The sequence below is a fragment of the Arachis hypogaea genome, chromosome 18 (genome assembly GCF_003086295.3).
Source record: "Arachis hypogaea cultivar Tifrunner chromosome 18, arahy.Tifrunner.gnm2.J5K5, whole genome shotgun sequence".
NCBI lineage: Eukaryota > Viridiplantae > Streptophyta > Magnoliopsida > Fabales > Fabaceae > Arachis > Arachis hypogaea.
This window is the reverse complement of record NC_092053.1, coordinates 36,015,266-36,029,344: the sequence shown is the minus strand read 5'-3', so window position 1 is coordinate 36,029,344 and position 14,079 is coordinate 36,015,266.

The following is a 14,079-nucleotide window of genomic DNA, read 5'->3' as shown; positions in this document are numbered from 1 at the left end:
ATTTAAATATATATGAGTTACTAATATAAATGACATTAGTAATTTAGGAATATAAAGATATTTTATGGAACTTTAGCAACTCTAAACTCATTAAGAAATATTAATAATTAATTTTATCAGCAAAAATCGGACTTGATAATAATATTAATATTATTATCTAAGTTCCATTATAATTAAAGCAAGTAAAATAATAAATAAGATAATAACAAAATTATATTATCATCTATTTTATTTCGGGATTCGAAATCGACTCATCAAAATAAAACTAATCGCTTCAAAATATTATTTTTAAAAAACTCGCGTTGTTAATACAAAAATTAGAGTTGTTACACTGAACAAAGCAGTTTCTTCACAAATGCAACATTAAAAAAATCCTGGTACTTCTGTAGCGATTTACATGTGCCAAGATAGTAGTTACTAATTAACACTAATATTGATGGTATCCTTAGGTGTAAGTGAACTTTTCCATGAAGATCCACTACCACATTTTTTATCCATTGCAACATATTTTTAAGACAACACTTTAAAAGAGTTGCCTAACATAAAAATAGACAATATTTTATACAAATTGCTAGTAAATAGAGCTATTACAACATATTTTTAACCAACATATTATAAATGATGTCTTAGATAAATTAAAAGACACTTAACAAGTTTTGCTCTATCAAATATATAAGACAATTATTATAAAGTCAATATGTTACATTTTATAAGTGTTGTCTTTAAATTTATTTTAAACTTCGTCTCCTAAGTGTTGCCTAAATTTTTAATACCTCTCTCGGAAATAAATCTTATAATTGGTACATAATTTAGCTTTGCTTCCCAGTTTCCAGTTTTCTACTGATTTTGAAATAAAATAAATCCAACTTAGCAGGAAATAATAGAAGTATTTCTCAAACGAGAATGAGGAATGAAAGGGGCTAGGTTTAGGGTTCTACATTATGCTGGAAAAGTGAGCATGGCAATGTGGAGGGACACGGAGAATGACGAAGAGAACGAGAGAAAGGGGGATCTGCCATCGAAAGAGGAAGAAGAGAAAGATGGAGAAGGTGACAATGGAGAGAGAAGTCGCCACCGCCGCTTCCTACACCTATAGAGCTATCTCTGCCTTGTGTTGTTGTTGCCGTTTCTACCTTGCGCTGCTGGATCCGCCGCTGCTGTAATCCCTCTTCTTTGCCTTGCGCTGCCTGAGCTATCTCCGGTCATCGTCACTACTCGATGGTCGTCGTCGGCTCGTCAATGCCTCACGTCCTCGCTGCTCTGCCTGAGCCGTCTCTGTTGTAATCCTCATTGCTCACTGCAATCATGTCTTAGGTTAGGGTTTTTTCTCCTCCGTAATCTTAGGAAGCTAATTCTATTCTCGGATTGGAGAAATTGAGGAATGTGTTTATTGTCTAATCATGTCTCAGGTTAGGGTTGCTTTTATGATACTGATGGCTTACCTTTCAAACATGCTTGCTGAGATGAGAATCTCCTTTTAATTTTAATGGAGGTATTTTTCCATGTCTATTCATTACTGATGCAATTAATTCCAATACTAATAATTTTATTTTCTTTTATAGCTATTTGCGTTGAGTGCTATTCTGACCATGTTCTTCTGCAGCATAGTTATGTCTCACTACACATGGCACAATGTTACCAAAAGTTCAAGAGTCACAACCAAGTACGTCAAAAATTTCAACATGTTTGATTTATTATGAGATTGCTGATCTGAATTAACCTATTGCAGGCATGTTTTTGCAACATTGTCATTCATTGCTGATATATTTATATTCCTTTATGTTAGGATGGATGCACTGAACATAGAGAAGTGACGATTCGTAAGCCAAAGGTAATACTAACATTTCTAGATTAATAAACTTTGTAAAATGTGAAAATTTTAATTAACATTTTTGGTCTCTTGATTCATTAGTCCTGGAAAATCTGTTGGGATCAGTTCAATGCTTCTAGGATTTATCCTAGTTGAAAGAGAAGCATTTGTTTTCCCTCTTTTATTCTTATCCAAGTTGCTCCAGAAATCCCCACATGTGAAAATTGACATGAAGCAACAAGTATGTGTTTTCTTTCCCTGTTTCAATTTCTTTTCAAAGCCTTCCTTGGTACATGACTTCTATCTCCTATGATCTTGTTTCACAGGTCACAATCTGGTGGTCTGGTCTCATGCGAGGTGCTGTTTCTATAGCACTTGCTTACAACCAGGTGAAGTAATCAAACTTCATGGCTAGCTTTCAATACTAACTAAATCTATGTCTGGTTTAGTAATAAACTGAATCTTTGACATGCAGTTTACAAGGCTAGGCCACACTACGTTGCGTGAGAATGCCATCATGATCACTAGTATCATTTCTGTTGTTCTCTGTAGCACAGTGGTTAGACACTAATCTTTTCTTGACCAACTTGGTTTGTAAGTAATAAAACAAGTGTTTGATTGAAAATATTGAACTAAAAGTCAACAATAAAAGGAAAAAGGGGACTTTGGTAGATTTGAAAAATAATAGTGGCAATGCATCATTTTCTCATACGTGTGATGTGATCCCAACATGTAATAATGTTTATCTTATTTTTCTTCTTGTTTTGGTTATTACAATTATTGGTTTCTAAGTAGTGCTTGCCCTTATGTATATTCACCTCAACATCTTCCTTTTTCTTTTTCTATTCCAGTATTCCTTTAGTTTTCGTTTTCATGTCTGTAGTATTGGAGTTTGTATCACCTTCTGAGAAACCTAAGCATAATTCTCCACGTTATGAGTAGGTTACTATAGAACAACAATATCTCAGGTCAAATTCTGCCAAAGCTGGAACCCTTCCAAAGCTTCAGACATTGGATCTTTCCAATAATTGATTCTCTGGGGCGATTCCTTCCACTCTTGGCTAATTAGATAGTCTCCAATACCTGTGAGTAGTTTCTTATTTTGTTTTTCCTTTTATTATCATTTTTAAGGAGTAAATTGATTTATTAATTTTGATACTACTTGTGAGTAGTTAATGCAAATAAGTAAAAATTAAACAAAGGTAATTAGATAAAAATGATATGATTATAAAGGTAATATAGTATATCTTTCTTTGTTGCTTTTATATTCTCATGCCCACCCCAGCCTAGGCCAGGTCAGACTAGCGAGCTCCATGAATGAATGAATGAATTGAAGGAAAGAAAGGTTCAAAAAGTTTGGGGCTGGGATACAGAAAGCTTGGTGTCTCTTTATGCGGTTATGGAAAGGACTCTGATGTTATTTTCTGGCTCTTTCTCAGGTATCCAAGTGATGTAGATAAGCATCTCTTGGCATGGCAGACTGGCCTCTCCAGAAATCAGGTTCCCCCTCCCTCCCCCCTTTCTCCTCTTTATTAACTTTCATTTATTGCTTTGCTTTCGTTCATATTCACAAATTACAAATACAAAAATCTTATCTTATATTTATATCTTGCATTACACATCCATTAATCATTACCAGTTATATATAAATCTCTCTTACAATAAATAATGACTTTTTTAAAATTTTACTATAAAATAAAAATAGGACAAATTAAATAGGTACATATGTGTGATCTACTAGGCTTCTTTGTGATTTGATTAATTACATGCATAGCCTACCTTGACATGACTAAGTAACGATGAAAAAATTTTTATTTCTTCATGTTTCTGTTGTTGGTTTTGGTACTTTTATTTCGTGTCAGTAGTCATTACTATTGATTTGTTTCAAGTTATAAAAAAATACTTTGTTTTTTTATTTTTGTTGTATATATGTGATTGGTAGTCTGTTCTTACTATGTCTGTAAGTTTTTTACCATTGTTATATATATTATTTTGCAGATATAGTTATCATTGCATGTACAAGGGACAAGAACTAGGATTTAACAAGAAATATATACAAGAAGATTGATAAAACTTTGAAACAAATATATTTAGCTTTTTTTTCTAAGTCATGTATTTAATCTGGAGGGATTATTTAATTATCTTTTTATATTTTGATATGTGAATTAGAAATCATTTTATAATAGTGTATTTGAAATATTTTAATTTTATAGTATTTATCCAAGTAGAATAAATTTAGATTTTGTCTCTTTTTCATATCTTTAATTTTATTGTACCCAAATTATAATAAAATACTCAAATTATTATAGCTATAGGTAGTAGATAGTGTAGTATGAGAAGAATATTGAAATGCATAGTAATAATAATATAGGCAACGCTGCTGGATTGAAGTCATAGTGATAGCAGAAGAGCCAACACTTCTAAAGTGATGCCATAATTGATCAAATATGCAACACTTCCGAGGGTTGCTATAGCAATATAACAGGCAATGCTTTTTATTAGTTGCAAAATTAGTAGAAAAACAACACTTAATAAGCATTGCATTAAAGTCTACTCATAAGTGTTGTCTTTATTTTAGAGTAGGCAACACTTTCAAAGAGTTACTTTCAAAAGCATTTGCTTTTGAAGCAAAAAAGTATTTCCTTGATCTAAGGCAACAGCTGTATCTGCAAGGACCCCAAAACATTGCTGTAGGTCCAAAAGTGTTGCCATAGATCAAAGACAACCCTTTTTCAATCTTTAAGAAACATTTTTTAAATGTTGTCTTAGACAAGAAAATGTTGTAGTGACACCCTAAGTGAAAGAGAACCTTATCTTTCCATTTTTTATAGTTGTCACCACTTAACAAATGAACTTAAGATGTAGTTTTAGATATCATTATTGCTGTAAATAATAAATCATGCTAGCATTACTCAACTTTAAATAGGCACATCAAAATCTATAACATATGATAATACATGCCAATGCAAGTCATATAAAAATAATTATGAATCATAGTGTAATTAAAATCTACCTGTAGGCAAAGATTTTAACACACATAATATTCATTATATTAACTAAAGTATTGAAACTAAAACATAAAATACTACTTAATACCCGTAGGCTAATTAAGAAGTAAAAATATTTTCTATTTCAACTTAATTATATGTGAATAACATAATAAATTCCTGTGGGTAAGTTTATCATATAATTCACAATAATTACAAATATATCATATTAATATTTACGTGATTTCTTTAAATATAATTATTATCAAGGATGTTGTGGCTACTCCTTAATAAATCATATATTAATCACAATATGATATGCAGTGGAAGAATTTATATTCAATACAAATATAATAATCAAATAAATGAATTCAGTGACATAAATAATGTCAAAATTGAAGATGATCTAATGGACAAATAATTTGGCAATATTTAGAAGATCCAAGTTCAAACCTCAATCAAAACAAATTTTAGAATTTTGTAGCAATTCAAATGAAGCCCAGCCTAAAAATCAAAAGAAGTGGACCAAGGAACTAACAAAACCATATATAAACATAGTAGGGAAAAGCCATTAAAATAGAAAGTAACACACGCTATATACCAGTTCTTCTAGTATTTTCTATTATTCCCAAAATTCATACTATGCATTTTTCTTTTGAAAATAATTAATCAAAATAATGCACAGTAATTAAATTTTGAAATGGCAAGCAGAGACAATTTTTCTCTGATACCACATGTTAGATATTTTATAAAATCAATAAATTACGTACCTCCAGCCATTGCCAATAAATTCTTTGATTTAATTTGGAATTTCCAATTCTTGAATTACAAAATCAGATGGAATCAAAATGTGTTTGTTTTGTTGTTTTTTGTGATCAGAATTAGGGACCCAAATTTTATAAAGTTTATAAACAGTCATGTATGTTCTTTCCATCAAAGAGAACAGACAAACTGCCAATATAATTAATGAATAATTACAACACCACCCAAACTAATTTTTATATTAACAAATTAGACCACAATTAGAATAAAAATTCTAACAAATGATTCTCAGTCGAACAAAGCCTATTTCTATATTTTCTTCCATTTCTTTTTTCACCTCTAAGGATGATTCTCATTTTGTAAGATTGAGAGAGTTAACCATAGTAATCACATAATATTGCCACATAAAAGTTTCCAGTTTGACAATGTAAGATCATAAATATGTGCAATATAATATAAATTTCCATATCCAAATCTCAAAGAAACAACACAGAGAAAAAGAAGAAAAAATATTTGAAAAAAGAATATGACACTAGCTTAACTACTCTAATAATGGAAAAGAAACGGAAGAGTGCAATCCCACTAAGGACATAAATCAAATTGTTAGAGTACAACAGCAAAAGAAGCGAGACGGCAAAATATATGATTACCGGGCCAACGACAGGCATTGATTACGATGATTTTGGCAGTGGTAGGGGCACTGGAGGAACAGAAAATGCGGTTGAGATTTTTTCGGTGCCGACAGCAGAGAATCGAGAGATGAGGTTGAGGTTTTTCTCGGTGCTGATATGGAAGACCTGGAGGAGAGAGAGGTCAAAGTGAAAAACTTCAAGGGAATGATCTCCGCAATCTAGGCATGAGTTGGGTGGCTTTGACACGTTGAAAAGTCGTTGGTTAGGTTGCATTGGTTTGGCTTTGGCACATGAAGAATTTGTTAGTTGACGTGAATTGGATATGTATATATATAAAAATGTGATAACTAATTTTAGTGGCTAATTTTTAGTGCTTAAATAATATTTTTGTAATTGTTTTGCCCGAATTTTGCTTTTTTGACCTCAATAGGAAGTGTCAACCAAGCTTGTATCAAGATCTTAATTCGAGGAATAGATACGACTCCTTTTTGTGGGTTGCTCTTATGATTTAGAGATCGTGTCCAATAGAAATGTAAAAAAAATAATAATTATAGAAAACAAGAAGTAAGAAAGAATAGGTGCAAAAGATAAAGAATTGACAATTATGACTTGTATTAAAATGTGCAAAAATTGTCAAGTGCTTGAGTGAAAATAAAAAAAATTGAAATAACTGAAATAAAAATGGAATCTCCCAATACTTACATGGACTTGTGACTCTTATTTCCGTGCGTTAGTGTAACTAAGAACTTTTAAAGTGAGTGAGTATGTGAATGAATGTGTTAGATACCAGAGGTCAAAGGAGAGACAACTAATAATGTGATTAACAAAGACAGGGAAGATAGAATGGAATTGATTTTATAGGACGTGATTTTGATTACAAGTAATTCAGATAGGAGCAGACTTGCTATTTATATACACAAACCTAACTGAATATAACTGACTTAGTCTAAACCAGTATTAATAACAAAAAGTAGTTACATACTTATTGAAAGAAGAGTTCTTGTTGATTAAGTCACTATAGGCACTGGGCGCCGGTCCACAAGCACTAAGAGCTAATCCGCAGGCACTAGGCACCGGTTCTCAGCTGCTCTTTCATACTTGACATCCCTCCCTCAAATTCATGGTCCTTTTGGACAGAAAACCCTGAGTTTGATTCTGAATTTCTCAAAGCTGTAAAGGGAGAGAAGTTTAGTAAAGAGGTTTGCTACTTGATCAATTGTTGGAGTATGCATTACAACAAGTTATTTTTTATTGACCCTTTCTCTAACTGAATGAATATTCAAATCAAAGTGCTTAGTTTTGTTATGCAAAACAGGACTGGCAATAAGCATGATAGCACTTATGTTGTCACTGTAAATTACTGGTACATGAGTGTATTTTATCTAAAGTTTTGTAAATAGGTTAAGAATCTAGCAAACATCTGTTTCTCCAGCTACAATGCTCTCGAATTCAACTTTTGCAGTGGATTTACTAATTGAATGTTGCTTCCTACATGCCCATGAGATCAGATTGGATCCTAAATAGACACAAAATTCTATGGTTGATCTTCTATCATCTATGTCCCAACCCCAATCCAAAACTGCAAAAGCAAATAATCTAAAGTCAATACAAGGTTAAAAGAAGATCCGTTGATCTTTGGTACCAACTGTAAACCCCGTAAAATTAGTGAATAGTTGTTAATAAATTAAATCTTAATAAATAAATTAGAAACGTAAATTTTATAGAAAAATAGGATAGAACAAATTAAAATAAAAATTTTGACACTAATTTCAAAGAATTTGGCCAAGATTGGGCCGAACAGGTCGAACCAGTCGAACCGAGCCCAAATCGGGCCCGTGGGCCCAACTAACCCATCATACTTAATGAGCTTCAGCTTATTATCTTCCCTATTCAGCATGCATACACGTTGGGAACATTCAAAAAGGGGAAGAACATGTATTAAGTTTACAAACCCTTGATTTCATTCAAATTTATGTAACTTTTAATCCGAAACTCCGATTCCCGCACCGTTTGCAGCCATGCAACCGTGGCGTCGAGCTCTACAAAGCCCGATATATTATAAGATAAGAAAGTCATATTTTCTTCCCCAATGGCTTAGTTTCAATTTCGAGAATTCATGAACAAAAATGTTGAAATTGTTAAATTTCGGTGTTTAGGATCAAATTAACTTGGTGGACTTGCAAGCTTTGTTCTAATTTTTCGTTGGTAAGGTGAAAATTCTAGAACTCTAGTTAATTCTTTAATTTTTGTGTGTTGGGCATATTAGGTATTGAATTTGGGTATATATATATATATATATATATTGGAAGTTGGATTGTGGACATTGGAAGCTTGGAGTTGGAAACTAGTTGTTGAATTTTTGGTGTTGAGGCTTGCAATCTTGCCTAGTGGGTGGTCTTGGAAAATACGTGGAAATTGTCTAAGGTATGGTTTAGGGTTCTCGTATTTAATATGTAAGGTTTTGTGAAAACTTAGGCTAGATAACCATAGGCTAGGTATGAATGTTTGAATGCATTAGATGTTTAGTACTTTGATAATGATTGTTGATTTTGTTTGATTATTAGCTTGATAACTGATGATTGGTGATGGAACATAATGTTATATGGTGAATTAGTGATAATTGGCAATGTATTAAAGAATGAACTTATATATGTGATGAAGGATTATGATCTTGTTATTTTGTTGAGTAATTTATATATGGGAATGTGCATATAAAAGTATAATTGAGTAATCTAGGAGGTGGAGGTTTTTGGCATTCTAAAGTGGTATGTTGAGGTGTGGGTATTGAGTTTGTTGTAGTAAAAATAGAGGTTTGAGGTTTTGAATAAAAACTTGGTTTTTAACGAACTTTGGCATTCCATAACTCGAACCTCAAATTTTGGATGAAGATGAGTTTTGTTTCAAATCAAAGAGGGCTTTATAAGTTTGAGAACAATATAAATTTTGCAAAAAACCGAATCCTGTAGAGGAAGTTATGGACGCCGAAAATTTGGTGCAAAAACTGAAAATTTATAAAATACAACAAAACCAGAATTTCTGGTGTGTGCCTACGCACGCTGATGTGCGCACGCACCCCACAGTAGCAACGACTTCACTTGTGCGTACGCACGCCTTTGTGTGCACGCACACCGGGTGTTTTACAGAAAATGTGCATACGCACGCCATGGTGCGCACGCACGCACCGGGGGATGCTTTCTACTGGTGGCGCTTGCATAGGTGAGGCGCACACACACTAAGTAGTTCTTGGTTGGTGTGCTCATGCACACATTCATGTGCACGCACACGCTCTACCTTTCACAAACTGTGCGCACACACACTTGTGTGCGTCCGCACACACTCTGTTTTTCCAGCACTTGTATTTTTATGATTCAAACATGGTTTCAAACCTCTAAATCTCTATTTTTATTCTTTTAACCTTAGATCTTATTAGTAAGCTTAGTGATAAGTTGGAGTTAGAAAATTAAGGTAACTTGGAGGTGAAGTAAAGTTTAAAAGGTGATGATTTAGGTATGAGAAGATTGGTAGCATAAATATATATGTATATATATCTTTTAAATTTTGAAACTGGCTAATGAAAGGAATAAATATTGCATCTGAGCACTCTTTCTCGAAAGTGCGACCCTAGACTATGGAAGGTGAGGATCCCCTTCTTTGTTCCTCCTGGTATTGTAAAATCGCCCCTAGTGAGATGGTTGGAGGTTATGATCCCCTCTTTTGTTCTTCCTGGACATATGAGAATGTACCTTCTGGGTAGACGCAAGGGTTATGGTTTCGGCCCAGTTGCTCCAGGTTGGGTAGTATAGAGGCCCCCGGGTAGACGCAAGGGTTGTGGTTTCGCCCTCACTTGCTCCGGGTTATGAAAAACTATGCAAAAAGATGAAAATATATGAGATGTTTATGAATAAATATGAATGATGATATGAGATACGAGTTTTCCTAGTTAAAGAACCGTGGCTTGCCACCACGTGTTCCAGGTTGAAACTCGATACTCTGTTGACCCTACGTCGTAAGGGTGACCAAGCACGTATAAATTCCCTGGAATAATAGCCTCCGTTGAGTAAAGTTTTATATATGAATGTATGAATTATGAATGAAAAGAGAAAAAGCTATGCATAGACTCATGGGGATGTGCGATGGGGGACAGTCTAAGGATTTTGGACTTGTCGGGTTGGCTTGATAACCGACAGATGAGCCTCATCAACCATAGGACAAGCATGCATCATGTGAATATTGTTTGAATTGTTTGATTGTGCATTAACTGGGAATGCCTAATTGCTTATAACATGCTATTTGATATACTTGCTATATGTACTATTTGTATTCTACCTGTGACTGCTTTTGTTTGCTTGTTTATCTCTGTAACATCATCAGAGATGAAGGAACGGAGGAATAGCGAAGAGAATTAGGATCCTAGTTCAGTTTTATTTAGATGTTAAGGAATCAATTTAGTTTAGAAAGCCTTAGAAAACCACCCTACTTTACGGCTTCTGTTATAGTTCTTTAAGGTTTATAATCTGAGTGTTGGTGTTCTAGGATTGCCTCTGACATTCCCAGGACCTTATATCTTATGTGCGTGGCACCTTTACCATGCTGAGAACCTCTGGTTCTCACCCCATACTGTGTTGTTATTTTTCAGATGTAGGTCGAGAGGCTCTTCAGTAGGCGTCAGGACTTCTGTAGCGGAGCAGTTTCTGGGTTTTATTTTGGTGTATAGTTTATGTTTATAAATGTACTTAACTCTCCGAACAGCTATTTCATTTTGTACCTCTTAGAGGTTTATGGAGAATTAGGGTTTATCTTCGTATTTTAGATATTAGGGTATGTATATATGTATATAAATATTCTCCGGTCAGCCTTGGCTTTGCAAGCTGAGTTAGGAGCTTGTTATTTTGTACTTTTGGCCCTCTCTTTCTAGTCTTCTGTTATCTTATACTTGTTAACCATAGCTTTCTTAGCACGCAAGTAATCACGTTTCCTAAGCGTTGCGCTTTTATATTTTGCGATTTTTGCTTTACCTTTTATTCAGGGCTCCTCGTATATTAAATCCTTTCAATTATTATACTATATGTGTGTGTGTGTGTGTGTGTGTGTGTGTGTGTGTGTGTGTGTGTGTGTGTGTTTGTGTGTGTGTGTGTGTGTGTGTGTGTGTGTGTTATTTTAGAGGCCATAGCGCCTCGCCACCTCTGTTTTACATCCTAGGTGTAAAGCTCTGTGTGGTAGGGTGTTACATTATGGTATCAGAGCAGTTCGTTTCTATAGAGCCTGAAGGACGGACTGACTATGCTTTCGAGCATACTCTGAGTGCTATATATGCTAATTAGGATATCTAACTGATATATGTGGCATGAATGTTCATGAGCATGTATTTGGAACTTTGAATCACTAGACTTGCGATATTGAGACTGATCACCTTAATATCACTTGTTTGGTGTGAACAGAAACCAAATGGCGTCTCGTGGGCGCAGTCGTGGGCGTTATCGAGGTCGAGGATGGAGAGGTAACGAGATAACTATACCGGTAGACAGTTTGACAAATTTTGTGACTGCGATGACGAGTGCTGCTGCTGCCATTGTCGCTGTTGCTGCTGCGACCAATCGAGCGATGGATAGAATCAGATCACAAGCTAGAAATGGCAATGATGGTGGAAATAAACATGAAGGCAGGAATAATGCCCCAAGTGCAGTGGTACTAGTGGAGATAATGGGTTATCCGGAGTTAACTAACATAGGTCAAGCAATGGGAGAAAGCTCAAGAAGAACTGTGGTGGCAAGGAGTAATCGCCGGGAATATTTTACAGATAAAAAGGGAAAGAAGACAAAGATTACACCTAGGAGCCAAAATTTTAAGAGGGATTGTTTTGCCACTTCACGTTCTCAACGCCAGAACAATGACCGAAGGAACGACAGCCGTCCGGATCCAAATTCAAAAGGACAAACTAGTACTCAACCGAAAGACTGAAGGTGCCCAAGATGTAAGAAGTACCATTCAACCAGACCGTGCCGGGCTGGGCTAGGCGTATGCTACCCGTGCAGGAAACCAAGTTATATAGCCCGGGAATGTCGACACAGAAAAGGTTGGGATGTAGCTGAATTTGATTCTCATACCCAAGGTAATTAGAAAATAGCAGTTGAATTTCTGACTACCTTGCATACGATTTCCTTGCATACCATTAGTATGTAATATTCATTCGTGATGCATGACAAGTTTTTGGTAATCATAAAGTCTAAGTGGATGGTTAGTCGAAGATTATTAGTTGTTGAGGTGGAGTAATATTTTGTTAACCTAGAAGAGTGGCTAGGCTCGTGAAGGATAAGAATCACAGTGACGTAGCGAAAGCAGGTTGGATTATATCTGAGGAATTGGAAGTGCTGCGAACTACACAGAGTTATTGTTCAAAGCCCAGTGACAGTGAGCCGCGAGGATGAGGAATATAGTGGATTCGACCTTTAGTTGCTAATTGGTTAAGAGACGAGTGAAGGAGAGACCAAATCCCTATACGGTAGAGTTTTCGAGACAATTCTTGGAGGTGTACCAGAATTTCCATCTCAGAGAGAAAGTGAGTTTGTGATAGGCTTAGTACCGGAAGCCGGATTAACTTTAATTGCATCACAAGTAAAGACACCATTATAATTGGTAAAACATAGGATTGAGTTGAAGGGAGTACTAGAAGAGGGAATCCTCTAACCAACTATTTCTTTGTGGGAAGTGCCAGTTATGCCGGAGAAGACGGAAGAGAACGGCAGGAAGCCTTATGCAGAGAGAGTGTGCCAACAAACCTTCGTGACTCGATCTAATCCTTCTTTTGAAACTTACATTGAAATTCTATCTGGAGCTCTTCCTAAATAGCTTGATTACCTTTCTAATTTTACTCCTTATGAATATGAATCTTGTTTCTTCCAGGATGAGTTTGAGCTTGTCTTGATATAAACGCGTAATCCTTGAATCTTGTGTGCTCGCTGTGAATATAGTTGCTCTTATTCGCAAACTGTATTCTTCAAAGTCAGCTGAGATTCCTTTGACTCTATACACTTTGTTCTTTCTACCAAAAGGTCCTTGATTTGAAATCTTTTCCTGAGATGCACTTAGGACCTTTTCTTGTGCATTCCATTTTTTCAGTACAACTCTGTTTGACCGTATACGAAATTTTCTATCTGATTTCTCACAAACACCATTCGTATTGTTTATTCATCTTTCGAGCTTAATGACTCCCTGAAAACCAACTCGAGTCTATACTAGTATCGCGTATGAATCCTAGCTGTAACCGTCGAAATGTTGATTCCTTAAGAGCAAGACTTTTGGACGCGAAAGATGAAGCCTGTAAGCGTGCGCCATCAATAGGAGTTTTGGAGTTTTAAATTCTTGCCAACCATAATATCTATGATTAAGTTAATGCGCTAGAATGCACCGTTTGCATGGATACCCAAATGCGAAGAGAGCTTTTCGAACTCCAAAAGAAGAATTAACCTCTGTGCCAGTAGTCATGATACCTGAACTTAATTAACCAGTCAGAATTTTTGCGATGCATTACTAGAGGGGTTTAGGATACATGCGAATACAACATCGTGAAGTGGTGACGAACGCCTTGAGCAAGAAGTTTCTAAGGAATGCTTGGATATAATTTCAGAGGAACTGAGGAAGGAATGATAGGTAAGTTAGAACCCTAAGTTGGGTATTGAAGGTGTAGCTGAAGGAGTCAAACTAAATCTATTGTAGTCTTAAAACGTGGCAAAGACGAGATCCAAGAAGCGTAATAGGACAATAGAGAGCTACCGAGGATGTCGAAGTCTGGTAAACGAAAGGGAATCAAAAAGAGATAGAGGGAAACAAAGAATGAGACTGTAAGGAATGAAGAAATGGATTTTGATTCAACCGATGACTGCTACAATGT